This window comes from Mauremys mutica, unplaced genomic scaffold (genome assembly GCF_020497125.1).
Source record: "Mauremys mutica isolate MM-2020 ecotype Southern unplaced genomic scaffold, ASM2049712v1 Super-Scaffold_100120, whole genome shotgun sequence".
NCBI classification, from domain to species: Eukaryota; Metazoa; Chordata; order Testudines; family Geoemydidae; genus Mauremys; species Mauremys mutica.
Genome location: NW_025423273.1, coordinates 479,141 through 493,898, shown reverse-complemented (window position 1 = coordinate 493,898; position 14,758 = coordinate 479,141). Strand labels below are relative to the sequence as shown.

The 14,758-nt window shown below is 53.8% G+C and overlaps 1 non-coding gene across 1 annotated transcript; it reads left to right on the top strand.

Moving 5' to 3' along the window:
• Positions 1-12,647: 12,647 nt before the first annotated feature.
• TRNAS-GCU lies at positions 12,648-12,729 on the top strand. The gene has a single exon. It is a non-coding gene; the product is annotated as a tRNA-Ser (tRNA).
• The last annotated feature ends 2,029 nt before the right edge of the window (positions 12,730-14,758 follow it).

The following is a 14,758-nucleotide window of genomic DNA, read 5'->3' as shown; positions in this document are numbered from 1 at the left end:
GCTGGCTTCAGGCAGGGGGGTGCAGCAGGGGTTGGCTGGAGACAGAGCAGGGGGTGCAGGGCTGGGTGCGGGCAGGGGTGTGTGTAGGGCTGGCTGGCTTTGGGCAGGACCACAGGGGTGTGTGGCAGGGGTTGGCTGGAGACAGGGCAGGGGGTTTGGCAGGGGCTGGCTGTGGGCACAGGGTGCAGAGCTGGCTGCAGGCATTGGGGGGCAGAGCTGGTGCAGGCAGGGCAAGGCAAGGGCTGCAGCAGAGGCAGCTGGAGCCCTGGCCCTTTAAATAGCCCCCAAGACCCCCTCTATCCCAGGGCTCTGGGGGCTATTTAAAGGGCCCGGGGCTCCCCTGCTTCTACCCCACCTCAGACCTTTTAAATAGCCGCGGGAGCCCTGATGAATGCATAGGGGCAATGGGGCTCTGGCGGCTATTTAAAGGACCGGGGTGGCAGAGATAGCTGGAGCCCCAGCCCTTTAAATAATCCCCGGAGCCCCCCACTACCCCAGGGCACCAACTGGGAGAGCGGGGCTGTAGGGTAGGGCTTGCCGCACTGCGGCCGAAGCTCCAGCCGGGGCCGCGGGGCTTGCCGCACTCCGGCTGGAGCTCCAGCTGGGGCCGCAGGGCTTGCCACGCTCCGGCCGGAGCTGCAGCCGGGGCCGCGGGGCTTGCCGCGCTCCGGCCGGAGCTGCAGCTGGGAGAGCGAGGCTGTGGGGCAGCCGCTCTCCCGCCTGCGCTTTGGTCAGGGGAGCGGGGCCACAGAAAACCCCGGAGCAGAGAGACGGCAGCTGGAGTAAGTAAAAAAAAAAATTAAAAAGGCGCCAAAGGTGCGGGGCCCTCTTAGGCGCGGGGCCCGATTCCCAGGAATCGGGCGAATCGGCTTAAAGCTGGCCCTGGCAGGCACCATGGCATAGCTGATTAAAGCACCTGTTTTGTAAACAGGAGATCCTGGGTTCAACTCCCAGTGGTGCCTTATTGACTGGTTGTTGGAGCACCTGGTATTGGCTACTGTCAGAAGACAAAATAAGGAGCTAGAGGGACCTTTGGTCTAGCACAGGGTGGCTGTTTTTATGGTTTAAATTACACTCACAGGCACTGATAACAGAGTTACTGAAAGTTTGGGAGTTAGGAGCTGGTACATGAGTGTTCTAAGCCCCTCGCAGATGACCCCCTCCCTCTGGGACGGGGCAGGTCTGGGCTCTCACCCAAATGCTCATTGTGGCTGCCAGAATCTGTGAGCAGCTCATTTAGTTTGCACCGAGGGTTGAGTCCTGCTTTGTGCACCGTGTGTGAGAATGAAAATCCTAAACCGCCCTTTGAAATAACAAATGCAGCAGGATGTGTTATTGTCCCTGTCCCAAAGCAGACAGACCAATGGAGAAATGCCATTGAGTCCAGGGTAATACTCCACTGCCATTTTACCTTTTTCACTTGCTAAACTCCCTCCCAACCTTGGGGGGTCCCAGAGCCCGGTATTGAGCCTGAGCTGAGATGTCTACACTGCAAATTTACCACCCCACGGCCCTAGCCTGGGAGCCTGCACTGGCACGGGGCAGCCGTGGGTGTTTCATTGCAGTGTGGACATAGCCTAGCATTATGTCTACACTGCCATTAACACACCCAAGTTACTATTCTCAAACCCTGGGTCAGTTGATTCAGGCTTGTGAGGCTTGTGCTGCAGGGTTATAAAATTACGGTGTAGACACTTGGGCTTGAGCCCAGCCTCCGAGACCCCACGAGGGGTGAGGGGCTCCGAGCCTGGGCTCCAGTCTGAGCCCCAGGAGCCCAAATCAGATCATCCAGGCCAGCCGGGCCACAGGGATTTTGTCACAGTATAGATGCCCCCTCAGGATATGTCTACACTGCAATGTAAGCCCAGGGTTAGCAGAAGTCATGTCAGCAGCCCCAAAACATAAACATAAACCACGAGGGAAAGACCCACCTCCCCCAAATAAGCTGGGCAGTGTCCTTCTCCCTACGGTTCATCAGTCCAGCAACCAAAAGTCCTTTAACATGAGCCATCCCCGCTCTGCACCCCACTCACAGCTGTTGTCCTTAGTCAGTGCAAGCCCAGAGGTGCCTCTGTAGAGTTCACCTGCCATCCTGGGTGGAAAAGGGGGAAATAAGAAGGCACCGTACTCACTATGTTGTCTAGGGACTCACTCATCCCTCCACAGCCCCCCTGTCCTGACGTGGGTCTGACACCTACATTTTAGTATTGGGACCCAGACCCTGGCCCACTTGGCTTTGGGACCCCTGTCCCCTGCCTAGCAGGTGCTATTGAATTGAGGGTGAGTCCCTCAATCAGGGTCTGCCAAGCACAGTTGTGCTGCCCTCGAGTCACACAACAAGGATAACAACCCTTTATTTCTCCTGCCCCTATAACATGGAGACTGGGAATGCAACACCAGCCACAAGTGATCATTTCCGCAAGCAACCCAACCTACTTCCAACATACTGTAAAATCCACATGCAGCCTCATACATGAACCCTTGCAAGAAAATCTTCCTGAGGGGGTGTGAAGCACCTGCTGCTGGAGGGAAGGAGGGAGCTGTGGGTTGGGATTGAGGAGCAGCGTGAGGAGGGGCCTGTGGGTTGGGATTGAGGGGCAGTGGGAATAGGAGGGGGCTGTGGGTTGGAATTGAGGAGCAGCGTGAGGAGGGGCCTGTGGGTTTGGATTGAGGGGCACTGGGAATACGAGGGGGCTGTGGGTTGGGATTGAGGAGCACTGGGAATAGGAGGGGGCTGTGGGTTGGGACAGAGGAGAAGGGTGAAGAGGAGCAGGCTCCGGTTGGGAGTGAGGAGCAGTGAGAATAGGAGGGACTGAGGGTTGGGATTGAGGGGCACTGGGAAAAGAGGCGACATGGGTTTAGGCTGAAGAACATCTTCATTTGGGGATCCAGCAGGACAGGGGAAGGCAGCAGGTGATTCTAATTCCTTAGGGATATTCTGTGTGTGTGTGTGCAGGGAAGGAACATGTTCTATGCCCAGAGGCCTTTATTCCTCCAGGCTGCAAGGACAGAGGGGCTATCAGGAAGTTGCCCCTTCAAACCCACACACAAAAAGGCCCTTCTGAGGAAAGGGAAAATCCTGCAGAGAAAAAGAGGACTCCAGCAAGAAAGTGTAAGATCTTGGGAAGTAGTTTATCACCTGACCAGGGACTTGAACCCTGGACTCTCAGATTAAAAGTCTGATGTGCTGCCAACTGAGCTAGCCAGGCTTACAAAGCAAAAGAGGAAATTGGTGCAGAGGACAAACTAGTCAAGAAAACAAGAGCAAGAAACAATACGGGAAACCTGCTGCTCTCTCTGGCCTGGTCAGGGGGCTGTGCCGATCAGGTGTCCACACTAAGCTCAGCATCAATATGGGGATCCCTGGGAAGCTTGGGGTCCCCAGGTTGCCTAAGGATGGGTGAACCGGCCCAGGTCGGAAACGGAGCAGGTCAAAACTCCCGTGCTAATCAGTAGTGGGATCGCGCCTGTGAATAGCCCCTGCAGCGTAGCCTGGGCAAGACAGTGAGACATGGTCTCTTTTCATACACCCCCCGCCCCCGCAGAGACTGTATGGGGGGATGGGAGCACCCATTATGGGGATCCTGAACTGGTGGGAGGGAGGCACCATGTACCAGGGATCCCAAAACACAGAACAGGGACACCCACACACCAGGTGTCTTGCAGCAAGAGCTGCGGTCTTGATTTACAAACTGCAAGTGATGGGGAATTTACCACCTCCCTTGCGGAGCTTGTTCCACTAGATAATTAGCCTCACGGTTAAAAAATGGTCATTTCCAGGTGGGATTTTCTGACATCAACTGCAAGCCAAGGGGGTCTTGTTCAGTCTTTGTCTGGTGAATTAAAGAACCCTTCAAATCACATATTCCCCCCTCTGGGAATTTGTAAAACGTATTTAAACCAGTGATTAAATCGCCTCTTAAACTCCAGTCAATGAAATCAATTGAGCTTCTTCAGTCTCTCGCTGGAGACATTTTCCTTGTTTTTAAAGGCAAAAATCCTGAACTTTCCAATGGGAGCTGCTGCTTCAATGTTCAGTTTGGGGAGGGATTTGGCTGCGCTCAGAGATCTGCCCGCGGGTTACAATCTGCGATCCGAAGGGTCGAACGCAAACAGCGTTTAGATGGGACCGTTAGTGCCGCCCCATGTGGCCAAAGATCAGAACTGACCAGCAGAGTTTACAGCTGGAGCCTGGGTCACTCCTGGACAAACTGGGCCCAAAGCCTCTCGCGTGGGACCCTCGCTGTGCAGCAGGAGGCGGAGGGAAGCTGATTGTCAGGGCTCAGGGCAGCTCCCTGCCAGGCTGAGCCGGTGTCTGTGCTAAGCTCGGCATCAATCAGGTGATTCTGGGAAGTTCGGGGTCCCAGGCTCCCACAGGAGGGTGAAGCAGGTCACCCCTGGAGCAGGTTAAAGCTGCAGGTTGACATTGGGGTTGCTGCCCCTGTGAACAGCTGCTGTAGCACCGCCTGGGCAGGACAGGGAGAGCCAGTTATACCCCCCCACAGCCTGTATCGGGGGATGGGAGCACTCACACCCTGGGGACCCACCCACCAGAGATCTACTGGGGGGGAGAGTGGCACCCACACACCCAGGATCTTGTAGGGGGGAACAAGGGCATCCACACTCCGGGATCCTCTGCAGAGGGACGGACACCCACACACCCAGGATTCTGTATGGGGGGCAGAGGTACCCGGACACCTGGGCGGGGGAAGGGGGCACCGAAACATCAGGGATCTTACCTGGGAGGACAGCGGCGCCTGCACCCCGACATGAGACGGGGGCGGGGGGAGCAGGAGCATTTCCCAGTTCCAGGCTGTCCTTGTCTGGCCCAGGCACAGAGCTCACAAGCAGAGTTTAAAGCTCCAGCTGCCAGGCAGTAAAACAAGCCAGGCCCTGTGGCTGGTGCCTGTGATCCCAGCACCTGGGGAGGCTGAGACTGGCAGATCGCTTGAGCTCAGGAGTTCTGGGCTGCAGGGGGCTGTGCCGGTTGGGTGTCTGCACTAAGCTTGGCATCAATATGGTGATCCCAGGGAAGCTTGGGGTCCCCGGGTTGCCTAAGGAGGGGTGAACCGGCCCAGGTCGTAAACAGAGCAGGTCAAAACTCCTGTGCTAATCAGTAGTGGGATCACACCCGTGAATAGCCCCTGCAGCGTATCCTGGGCAAGACAGTGAGACACGGTCTCTTTTTATACAGACACCCCCCGCAGAGCCTGGATGGGGGGATGGGAGCACCCACACGCTGGGGGTTCTGACTTGGGGGGGAGAGACGCACCCAAGCAACACGGATCTTGAAAAGGGGAACAGAGACACCCACCGATCCCAGATGGGGGCAGGCAGGGGAAACCACACACTGGAGCTAGTTCATGGGTTGGGGGACAGAGACACCCACCAGAGATCCTGGATGGGAGCACCCACATGATAGGGATCTTGAACTGGGAGAAGGGAAGCACCATGTCCCAGAGGTTCTGAAGGGGGAACAGCGACACCCAGACACCAGGTGTCTTGCAGCAAGAGCTGCGGTCTTCATTTACACACGGCAGTGATGGGGATTTAACCAAATCCTGTGCGGAGCTTGTTCCACTAGATAATCAGCCTCATGGTTAAAAAATGGTAATTTCCAATTGGCATTTTGTGACATTGACTGCAAACCAATGGGGTCGTGTTCAACCTTTGTCTGGTGAATTAAAGAACCGTTTAAAATCAGATATTCCCCCCTCTGGGAATTTTTAAACTGTGTATTTAAAAACAGTGATTAAATCCCCTCTTAACCTCCAATGAAATCAATTGAGCTTCTTCAATCTCTCGCTGTAGACAGAAGAGAACAATGCACATTTTCCTTGTTTTTAAAGGCAAAAATCTTGATCTTTCCAAGGGGAGCTTCCGCTTCAACTGTCAGTTTGGGGAAGGATTTGGTTTCCTGGGTTATAATCTGCGCTCTGAAGGGTCAAATTTAGATGAGACCGTTAGTGCTGCCCCCGTGTGGCCGGAGAGGGGAGCTCACAAGCTCACAAAAAACTCCCGTGGGGTCCCCTGTGGGGCCCGGGACAAATTGCCCCTCTTGCCCCCTGGGCTCCCCTGCCTGGATGCTCTTGTGGAAATCCCACAGGCGACGCTGCAGGACTTGGCACTGTTGGTTTCTTTAATGTTGCAGTGTTTGCCCGACCGCCGGAACAAAGCCTCCAACTCCTCCCTCACTGACTCCCACCAATCCCCCTGGTTGCCATAGAAACCTCTGATGCTTTCCCGTTCTGCCAACACCGCCAGGCCTCGCCCCCCTGCTCCTTTATCTTGCAAGCTCTGGATGTTCAGCTTCCAATATCCTCTGCCCTGGGTCAGGGAATTGCCCACATTGAGCACACGGTGAGAGCTGCGTGATCCGAACTGTCCATTGGCACCACCCTGCACTGGGCTGTTGACGTGCTCTCCTTCACGTAAATCCGGTCAATGTGACTCCTGGCCTGGCCCCGCAGAAAGGTGTATCCCCTCTGCGGCTGGTGTGAGCTCGGGTCAGAGGAATAGGAGGCTACCGCCCGCCCTCCACTGGTTCCACTGTGGAGAAACACGTTCTCTAAGCCAACCTCACTACAGACCTGCACCAGGTAGTGCTCATCATAGAAGAGTTTCCTCTGACGGTCAGGAAAACAGGACCAGCAGTCCTCAGGCCGGTGCAACAATTGAAATCCCTCCTGACACCAAACACCGTGCCGTACAGAGGAAGGGAGCCAGTTCCTTCATAGAACTTTCCTTTTACGCCTTAACTGGGGACCATACACACTAATAGAGCCAGAACCAGTGCTGCAGAGCACAAAGCCCACCAGTAATGCTCTCCCTGGTGGGAGCTCCAGCCCCTTCTGTACTCGCACTGCGAATGTGAAGAACAAGACTCCAACCCCATCATTCTTCCCTGGCCTGGAGGACCAGAGAGATGGGCCCTTCCACCAATCACCCTCTGCCCATCAAGCTACCCTAGAGTTGTTAATGTGCATTTCCTGAACACCCACCATGGCCAAGCCCAGCTGCTCCAAGACACTGAACATCAAGTGCCACCTCCTGGGCCCCCAAATCCCTTCCACAGGGCCACTTTCACACATGCCCCTTCCCTGGTACTGCCCTCGCTCAGCTGCACAGAGGAGTTTTCATCCCCTTTTCCTGCCTGTCACTGCCCAGCATCCCCTCTGGCACCATTCCTGAGGGCCACCCTGCCTCACTCTCTTCCTGCCATGTTGGGTGCACAAATAACTCATGTAGGAGAGACAGCTCCCGTCCCTCATTGTTAAGGGTCAGGCCAGCCAACTAGGGGCAGAAGCCCACAGTTCTTTTTTCCCCCTATTGCAGAGCCCAAGGACTCACCTTGGGTGCAGGCACCCCTGCGCTCCCAGAGGGCAAGCCACCACTGTACAAAGAGGGAATGAAAGGGCCTGCTAAAGCCTGGGATTGAACCATGGACCTTTAGACCTTCAGTCTAATATCCTCCAAACTGAGCTTCTTTGGCAGTTGTGTGGCAGTATTTTGGCCTGTTGCTTCTCTGCCCAGGATGTTTTTGCCGCAGTTGCACACAAAAAGGACGTCATTGTGAGTGGCCCATGAAGACAAGACTCGCTTTCGCCTGCCTTGCTCAGCTTGACTTGCTGCCTCACCCCGTTCCTGCCCTAGTGCCCGGGTTGACCTGGTGGTGGAAGGGGACTGGGGGCCAGTGGCGCGGGGAGGAGGTTGAGCTGGACCCTGAGCTAGACTAGACCCTGGCGGTGAGAGTCTGGCCACCACTTGCTGCCCCACCCTGTTGTCCTTGCTTCCCCCACTGGGCGTCATGTCGGGAGGGAAGTGGGGCTTCTGCCTCCCCTCCCCGATTTTCACCCCGCAGAGGAGTGCGAACAGGAAAACGAACGGCTGCTCCACACCCCCACCGGAGGAACCCGGCGCCCTTAGCTGTGGGGAGTAAGAAGTGGCTGTTGGCTGACAGGGCCTGTCCCCGAGGAGCTGGAACAGCAGCTGCCGCCTCCCCCTCGGCTCCAGGCCCTGGGAAATGCTCATTGCCTGGCTGCATGGGCGGCTGCTGCTCCGTGCTCTGGAGAGCGTCTGTATTGCTCTGTCAACCCCCCGTCTTCACTGAGCCAGTCTGGTAAGGTCCCAAGTGCCCCCTCCGGCCTGGCAGCTGAGAGTCTGTGCAGACATCAGCCCCCCTGCCAGCCCCACAGGCAGCAGCAGTGCCAGCCCCCCAGCACCACAGGGGCACTCAATGCACTTCCTGTGGGGAAATGGCTCCTTGGCATCCAGCTGCTAGAGTGAGAGCCAGGAGAGAGCAGTGTCTGGCTCACCGTGGGGGAGAGAAGAGACCTGGTGAGTGCGGATCTCCCTCAGCCTCCCCCGCAATGCTGGTCAGTTGTATTGTCACTGTGATAGTCGGTGCTTCCCTTCAGGGCCGGACCTAGAGGGGTGCAGGGCCCAGGACAAATCCCCCCCCTTTCTGTACCAGGCCCTGCCCCCACTCCACCCCTTCCCCCATACCTCCACCCCTGTCCCACCTCTTCCCGGCCTTTACCTTCCTGCCCCATTCCTCTCCCTCCCCCACCTCTTACTGTCCCTTCTCCTTCCCCTCCCCGCCCAGCCCCTCCTGCACCCCACTGAACAGCTGGTCACTGGCAAGTGGGAGGTGCTGAAGGGGAAGAGGAGGAGCTTGTCGGCAAGGCCTGTAGTGAGGGGGGGAGCTGGCTGCCAGTGGGCGCTGAGCACCTATTTTTTCTCTGTTGTTTCTGCAGCCCCCCCTAGCTCCCATGGAGTCGCTGACTCGGCTCCTTTCACACTCTAGAGAGAGGAGCAGAACCAGGGCTGTGGCTGATCTATGGGGCACCAGGTGAGTGGCAGAGGCTTCAGGTGCTGAGAGTTTGCCTGACCCCTCAGGGACACAGCGTGAGGGGGTGTCCCAGGGATCTCTATGAAAGGAGCAGAACAGGATTTCCTTGGGGTGGGGAGAGAATTGAGAGTGTCTCAGGGGGTTGTACAGAGGTGTTGCCCGGGTGAGGGACTGGCTAAAACACAGGCCTCGCTGTGAGCAGGATTCGAACCTGCGCTGGGGAACCCTATTGGATTTAAACTCCAACACCTTAACCACTCAGCTATCAGCACAAAACTGCCCCCATGCCAGAGAAACTGGTAAAGAATCACAATGTCCAGGCTTGAAGTCATCTGAACTACAGAATTCCCACCACAAACCTGGCTCCCAAAGCACAGGGGGGATTGGGGGTTTGTTCTGTTTGCTTAGCCATGTGCAGTAGCTCATGCTCCAATACGTCTGTTAGTCTATAAGGTGCCACAGGACTCTTTGCTGCTTTTACAGATCCAGACTAACACGGCTACGCCTCTGATACTCCTAGTGACACTCTCCAATGGATCCCCATCCTCCACTCACCGTGAGGTAGGTAGGAGTGGATCATTATTATCCCTACTTGAAAGAGGGAGAAGTTAAGGCTGAGAAAGAAGAATTGACTTGTCTTAGGTCACACAGCCAACCAGTGGCAGAGTTGGGAATAGGACCTAAGATCCCTGATTTTCAAACTAACCATCAGAACTTGAATTTCACACATTGAATGACCTGAATAAAGTGCTCTCAGATGAGCTCCAGACCAACAACAGTGCACAGGAATTATTCAGCAAGTATTTGAGGAGAACTGCAATGTTAGAGAGAATCATGAACTGCTCAGAGACCATTAATGCAGCGAAGCAGCAAAATTTGTCAAACATATAACAGGTTCTGACTTATTTCCTTGGGCTTAAAAGAGAACAACAAGGACCTGAGTCTCCTCCCTGTCAATAACCCCCTGCTCAGCCAATCAGGGTAGAGACTGAGGACGGGAGGCTAAGGGTTCTCACCAGAGAGCCCAAAGGATGGCCCAGGTCACTGGTGGGGATCACTGCCCGAGCACTATTTCAGCCCCACATTTTGGGTGGACGTCCCACAGTGGGAGCTGCAGAGCACTCCCCTGCAACACACACACACACACACACACACACACACACACACACACACACACACAGCTCCTGGTGTTGGGAGGAGAACAGGTGAAAGGACAAAAGAAGCAAGAGACAAAGAGAAAGGAGGAAGGGATGGAGGAAAAGGTGAAACAAAAAGGACAAACCCTAATGACCCCAGTGGTTCTAAGGGACAAAATCCCAGGTGCGGAATAAAATTCTGCCTCTTAAGCTAGTGTTTTCCATGTCTAAAATTCAACTGTCACCAGATGGATCAGACTGAACAGGTTTCAAACCTCGAGGAGGCTCTTACCTTCTAAACAAGGACGGCTGTTTTCTAGTAAAATCAGGAAAAGGGAAGGAGAAAACTCGAAAGAGGTTCCTCCTGGCGCTCACGTTCGTGAACCCGAATACTGTCTCAGTCCTCAAAGAGAGACCTGGAGAAGGAGACTTGCTGAAGCAAAGCCACAGGGGTCTCTGAGGTTTCCCTGGCCCCTCGCCCCTGTCCTGCCTGGCTGATGTCAGCATCTCTCTGTGAGGTCACCACCTCCCCACCACCTTTGACCAATAGTCTGAGGTCCTGCAAAAGGCCTTTGTGATGTCACTGCCACACCCCTCCCTTGCTGTGCTAATGTCCTGCTGCTGGCCAGGCACTTTGGAGGTTTAAGCTATTCCCTGTGGATCACCCCACTCAAGGAGCGTTCGTTCTAGGCAGCAAGCCGGCTAGACAGGAAAACATCAGACGCTGGTCCCAATGCTACACTCAGTTTTTCAGAAATTAGTCAACTTTATGGCCAGAAGAGACCATTAGAGCATCTAATCTGACCACTTGAAGATCACTTGAGTTGCAATCAAGCACTCTACCACTGAGCTATACCCCCACAATGACCTGAATAGGGAATCGTGATTTCCAGGACTTTGAAGGACAAACCCTGCTTCATCGAGGTCCTTTGCCATTCCCAGACCACAGGTGGTTTTAAAAATGGGGTTTGATTAAACTTCTTAAATGTGGTAAACACCACAGCTTGCACACCCACCGATATAGCTTCTCCCACTGACATCGCTGCCACCTCTTGCAAAGTGGCTTATCTACACCCACAGGAAAACTCTCTCCCCTCAGCATAGAGCAGTGGTTCTCAAACTGTGGGTCAGGACCCCAAAGTGGGATGTGACTCTGATTTAATGGGGTCACCAAAGCTGGCATTAGACATGTTGGTGCCTGGGGCTGAAGCCAAAAATCTGAGCCCCACCACCACCCAGGGCTGAATCCCTCAAGCTCTGGTTTTGCCCTCCCCCAACTGGGGCAGGGCTCAGGCTTTGTCTCCCCTGCCTCTGCTCAGTGTGGAGGGGCTTGGTCCCTCTTTCCAGGGCCATGTAGTAAGTTTTTTTTGGCAGAAGGGGGTTGTAGTGAAAGGAAGTTTGAGAAACCCTGGCATAGAGCCTCTGAATATGTCTAGACTTGCCTCCCTGGGGCAGATCAGAGACGGAAAGTACAGCCATGGAGACACCACACACCAGCCTTGCCTAGCAGGCAAGAATCAAACCTCCACAGAAAGACGCCCGTTGCTTTCTAACCCATCTCCCTAAGCCCTCAGCCACCACCACTTAACAAAGGGGCTTTTCTACACTAGGGTTCTGGTCTCACTGAAGGGTCATTTCCAATTGTTTGCTCAGACCAGCATTAGGGGAAATGGTGCCCTGGGCAAAGCTTGTACTTTGGCACTTCCCCATTGCCCCTGGACGATCCCCACTCCCCCTTTACCGCTAGCTCCTGCACTCCCAACCCTTGCACCTCCTTCACCCCTAACTCCTGCCCCCTCCTGTGCCCCCTTTGCCCTTAACTCCCTGGGCCACCAGCCATAGCCCCTCTCCTGCAGCCCCTTCACATGGCTCCAGTGCTGGGGGCCCCGCACTTGTTCTCCCTTTCCCTGGGCTTTGGCATCACTAGCCCCTGATTAGCGAGTAGGGTTCAGTGGTTCCCAAAATGTGGGGCATGACTCCTAGGGGGACACAGAGGAACATTCATGGGGGCACCTCAGGGCCTGAGCCATCCCCCATGGAGGGAGCAGCGCTCAGCCCCACTCTGCCCCAGCTCTTCCCCAACCCCACCCTCAGCCTGGGCCTCTGGTGCCCAGCTCGGCCTCGACCCCCTTACCCCTGTCTGCACCCCTCTCCCCAGCAAGCAACAGCCCCACTCCCAGCCCATGTTCTCGACTGTGGTTTTCAAGGGGCCACAGCCACGGCTAAGAGGGCACAGAGTGAAATGTTTGGGGAATCACTGGTCTAGGGTGATGTTCTCAATCACTTCTATGAAGTCCAATAAAAGCTATTCCTCACCCACCCAGCCCTCCATCAGGACGGACTAGGTATGTTCTGCTGCCCTTCACTCATGCAGGAAGGATAATAACATTTCATTCCACTCAATCCTAAAGTGATTTGTAACCCACCACCAGCCAAAACTGGTCATTTTGGGAAAGTGGCCCCATCATGCTGCATAGCTAGGCAGAGTAGGTGTGTCTGTGCAGACACGGTCTGTTCCTGAAGTCTTTCCCCCAGCTCCTCACTAGATGTGAGGGGGGAGCTCATTCAGCCCCTGCTTCCGCTTAGTATTTAAAAACTCTTTGTTGTCCCTAGCTCTGCTGGCCTTAGATTTCTCCTCCTGTCCTTTTTCCAACAGCTCAGATGAGGTGGCCGAGTGGTTAAGGTGATGGACTGCTAATCCATTGTTCTCTGCACGCGTGGGTTCGAATCCTATCCTCATTGGATGTGTTTAGTTTTCACCCCTCCTTTGTTGACAACCATCTCCCCCTTTGGTACAATGACAGATTGAACAATGTTGCTTCTTGCAAACAAAAACCTTCTCAGAAACTCAGAACTCTCTTGCTTTAAATAAAATGTCTAAATCCCAGATTTCTTAAAAAAAGAAATTCTCTAGTGCTGTATTTCTTAGTTTTTATCTCAAAAGGGAACATCCTCATCATCTCCCCCAAACACCCTGGGACCTGCCCAAATTATTAAAATACCCTCAACCCGAGCAAGGCCAGAGCAGTGAACCAGAGCTAGTGTCTAGGCCAAGCTGTTTTGAAGGAGGCAACTCCAACATTTTCTCCCTGCTTCCCTTGGCAAGGTCTGACTGAGAAAACAAAATTCCCCAAACTGAAAATTTTCTGCTGAAAAACCAATACTAGTCTGTTTGGGGACTTTGGTTTGCAAGTATTATTGTTATTATTCTCTTCTGCTTTCTGACTCAGTTCAGTCTTTGTCCTCCAGGTGTGTTTCCACCTGCTGAGTTGTGGGGGAGAGAGGCCAAGTCATGATGTCTCTTCCCCTCTTTCATAGTTTCTTCCAACTTGTTAGGAAGCTCCTTTGCTACGATGTGAGTCAAGCAGTGTCCATTGTCGCTGTGCTATCTCGGAGAAGCCTGCATTGTACACGGTTCCTGGGATAGTCCTTGGGAGTGTGGATCCCTTCAATGGGCCAGCAGCGAGTCTGGCTCCTCCCTTGTCACACCTGAAAGGCTGGTGGGGGGTATTTCTCAACCTCATAACATATTTCAGTAACACAGAGCAAAACTTCGTAACTTCCCAACCAATGCGAGCACACACAATTCAACAAGATATTAATGTTCAACAGATCAAGACTTTTGAAATGATACGTCACAAGGCAGACTTTGAACAAACCATGTCATCATTATATGAGAGTGGTGAATATGGGGCTTCCAGGTGCTGCTCTGAGCACAGCGTGCCACACCTGGGCTGACATTGCAATGGAGACGTACCCTTAGAGTCCATCTCTCCTGGGATAAAGATGGCTCACACCTGACTCTCTGCCAATCCCCACTGGGCCCTGACAAGTGTTGTTCATGTTTGTATTCTATAAAGCAGAGGAGCAGATGAAATTTTGCTCCCCAGGTGTGTGTGTGATTCTTTGGACAGGTCTACACTACAAAATTAGGTTGGTGTAATTACATTACTTAGGCTGGCAATGCAGTTCTATCAAGCTAATCCCGGTATAGATAGTGGCTCAGCTGTCAGAACTTTCTGGAGCTATGAAAGGGGAGGGGCCCAGCCTCTGTAGCAGGAATGGAGGACAGGCGAGTTCACCGCAGGCATGGTGGGATACTGGTGGAAACCAGTTATGGTGATATAATGACCAGCAGCATTTACACTGACATTTGTCACTTTAAGTTTGCTGCAAAAAGCTCTAGGCCTCTCGTCGAGGTGGTTTTATTTTGTCACCAAAACAGGGCAATTTTGTCGCCAGATGTGGTATTGCAGTGTGTGCACCAGCCAAAAACTGCTGATCGAGGGAGCGTTGTGTGTTTTTCACACACCTGAGCAATACAATGATGCTGAAATAACTTTGTAGTGCAGACCTGGCCAAAGATTCACACACACAAACACACACACAGCTTGCAAGGAAAATGTCACCTGCTCCTCTGCTTTGCAGAATCCAACACAAGCAAAGCTTTTCAGGCCCCAGTGGGGATGGCAGGGAGTCAGGTGTGGGCAGACACTGTATTTCAGCCACCCATAGGCACCCTGGCGTAGCTGATTAAAGCACCTGCTTTGTAAACAGGAGATCCTGGGTTCAACGCCTTGTTGAGTAACTGTTGGGGTACCTAGTATTGGCTAACGTGGGAGGACAAAACACAGAGCTAGATGGGCCTTTGGTTCAGCCCAGTGTGGCTGTTTAAATTATACTCACAAGGCACTGATAACAGAATCACTGAAACTTTGAGAGTTAAGAGCTGATAGGTCAGTGTTCCAGCCTGTCACAGATGACCCCCCCT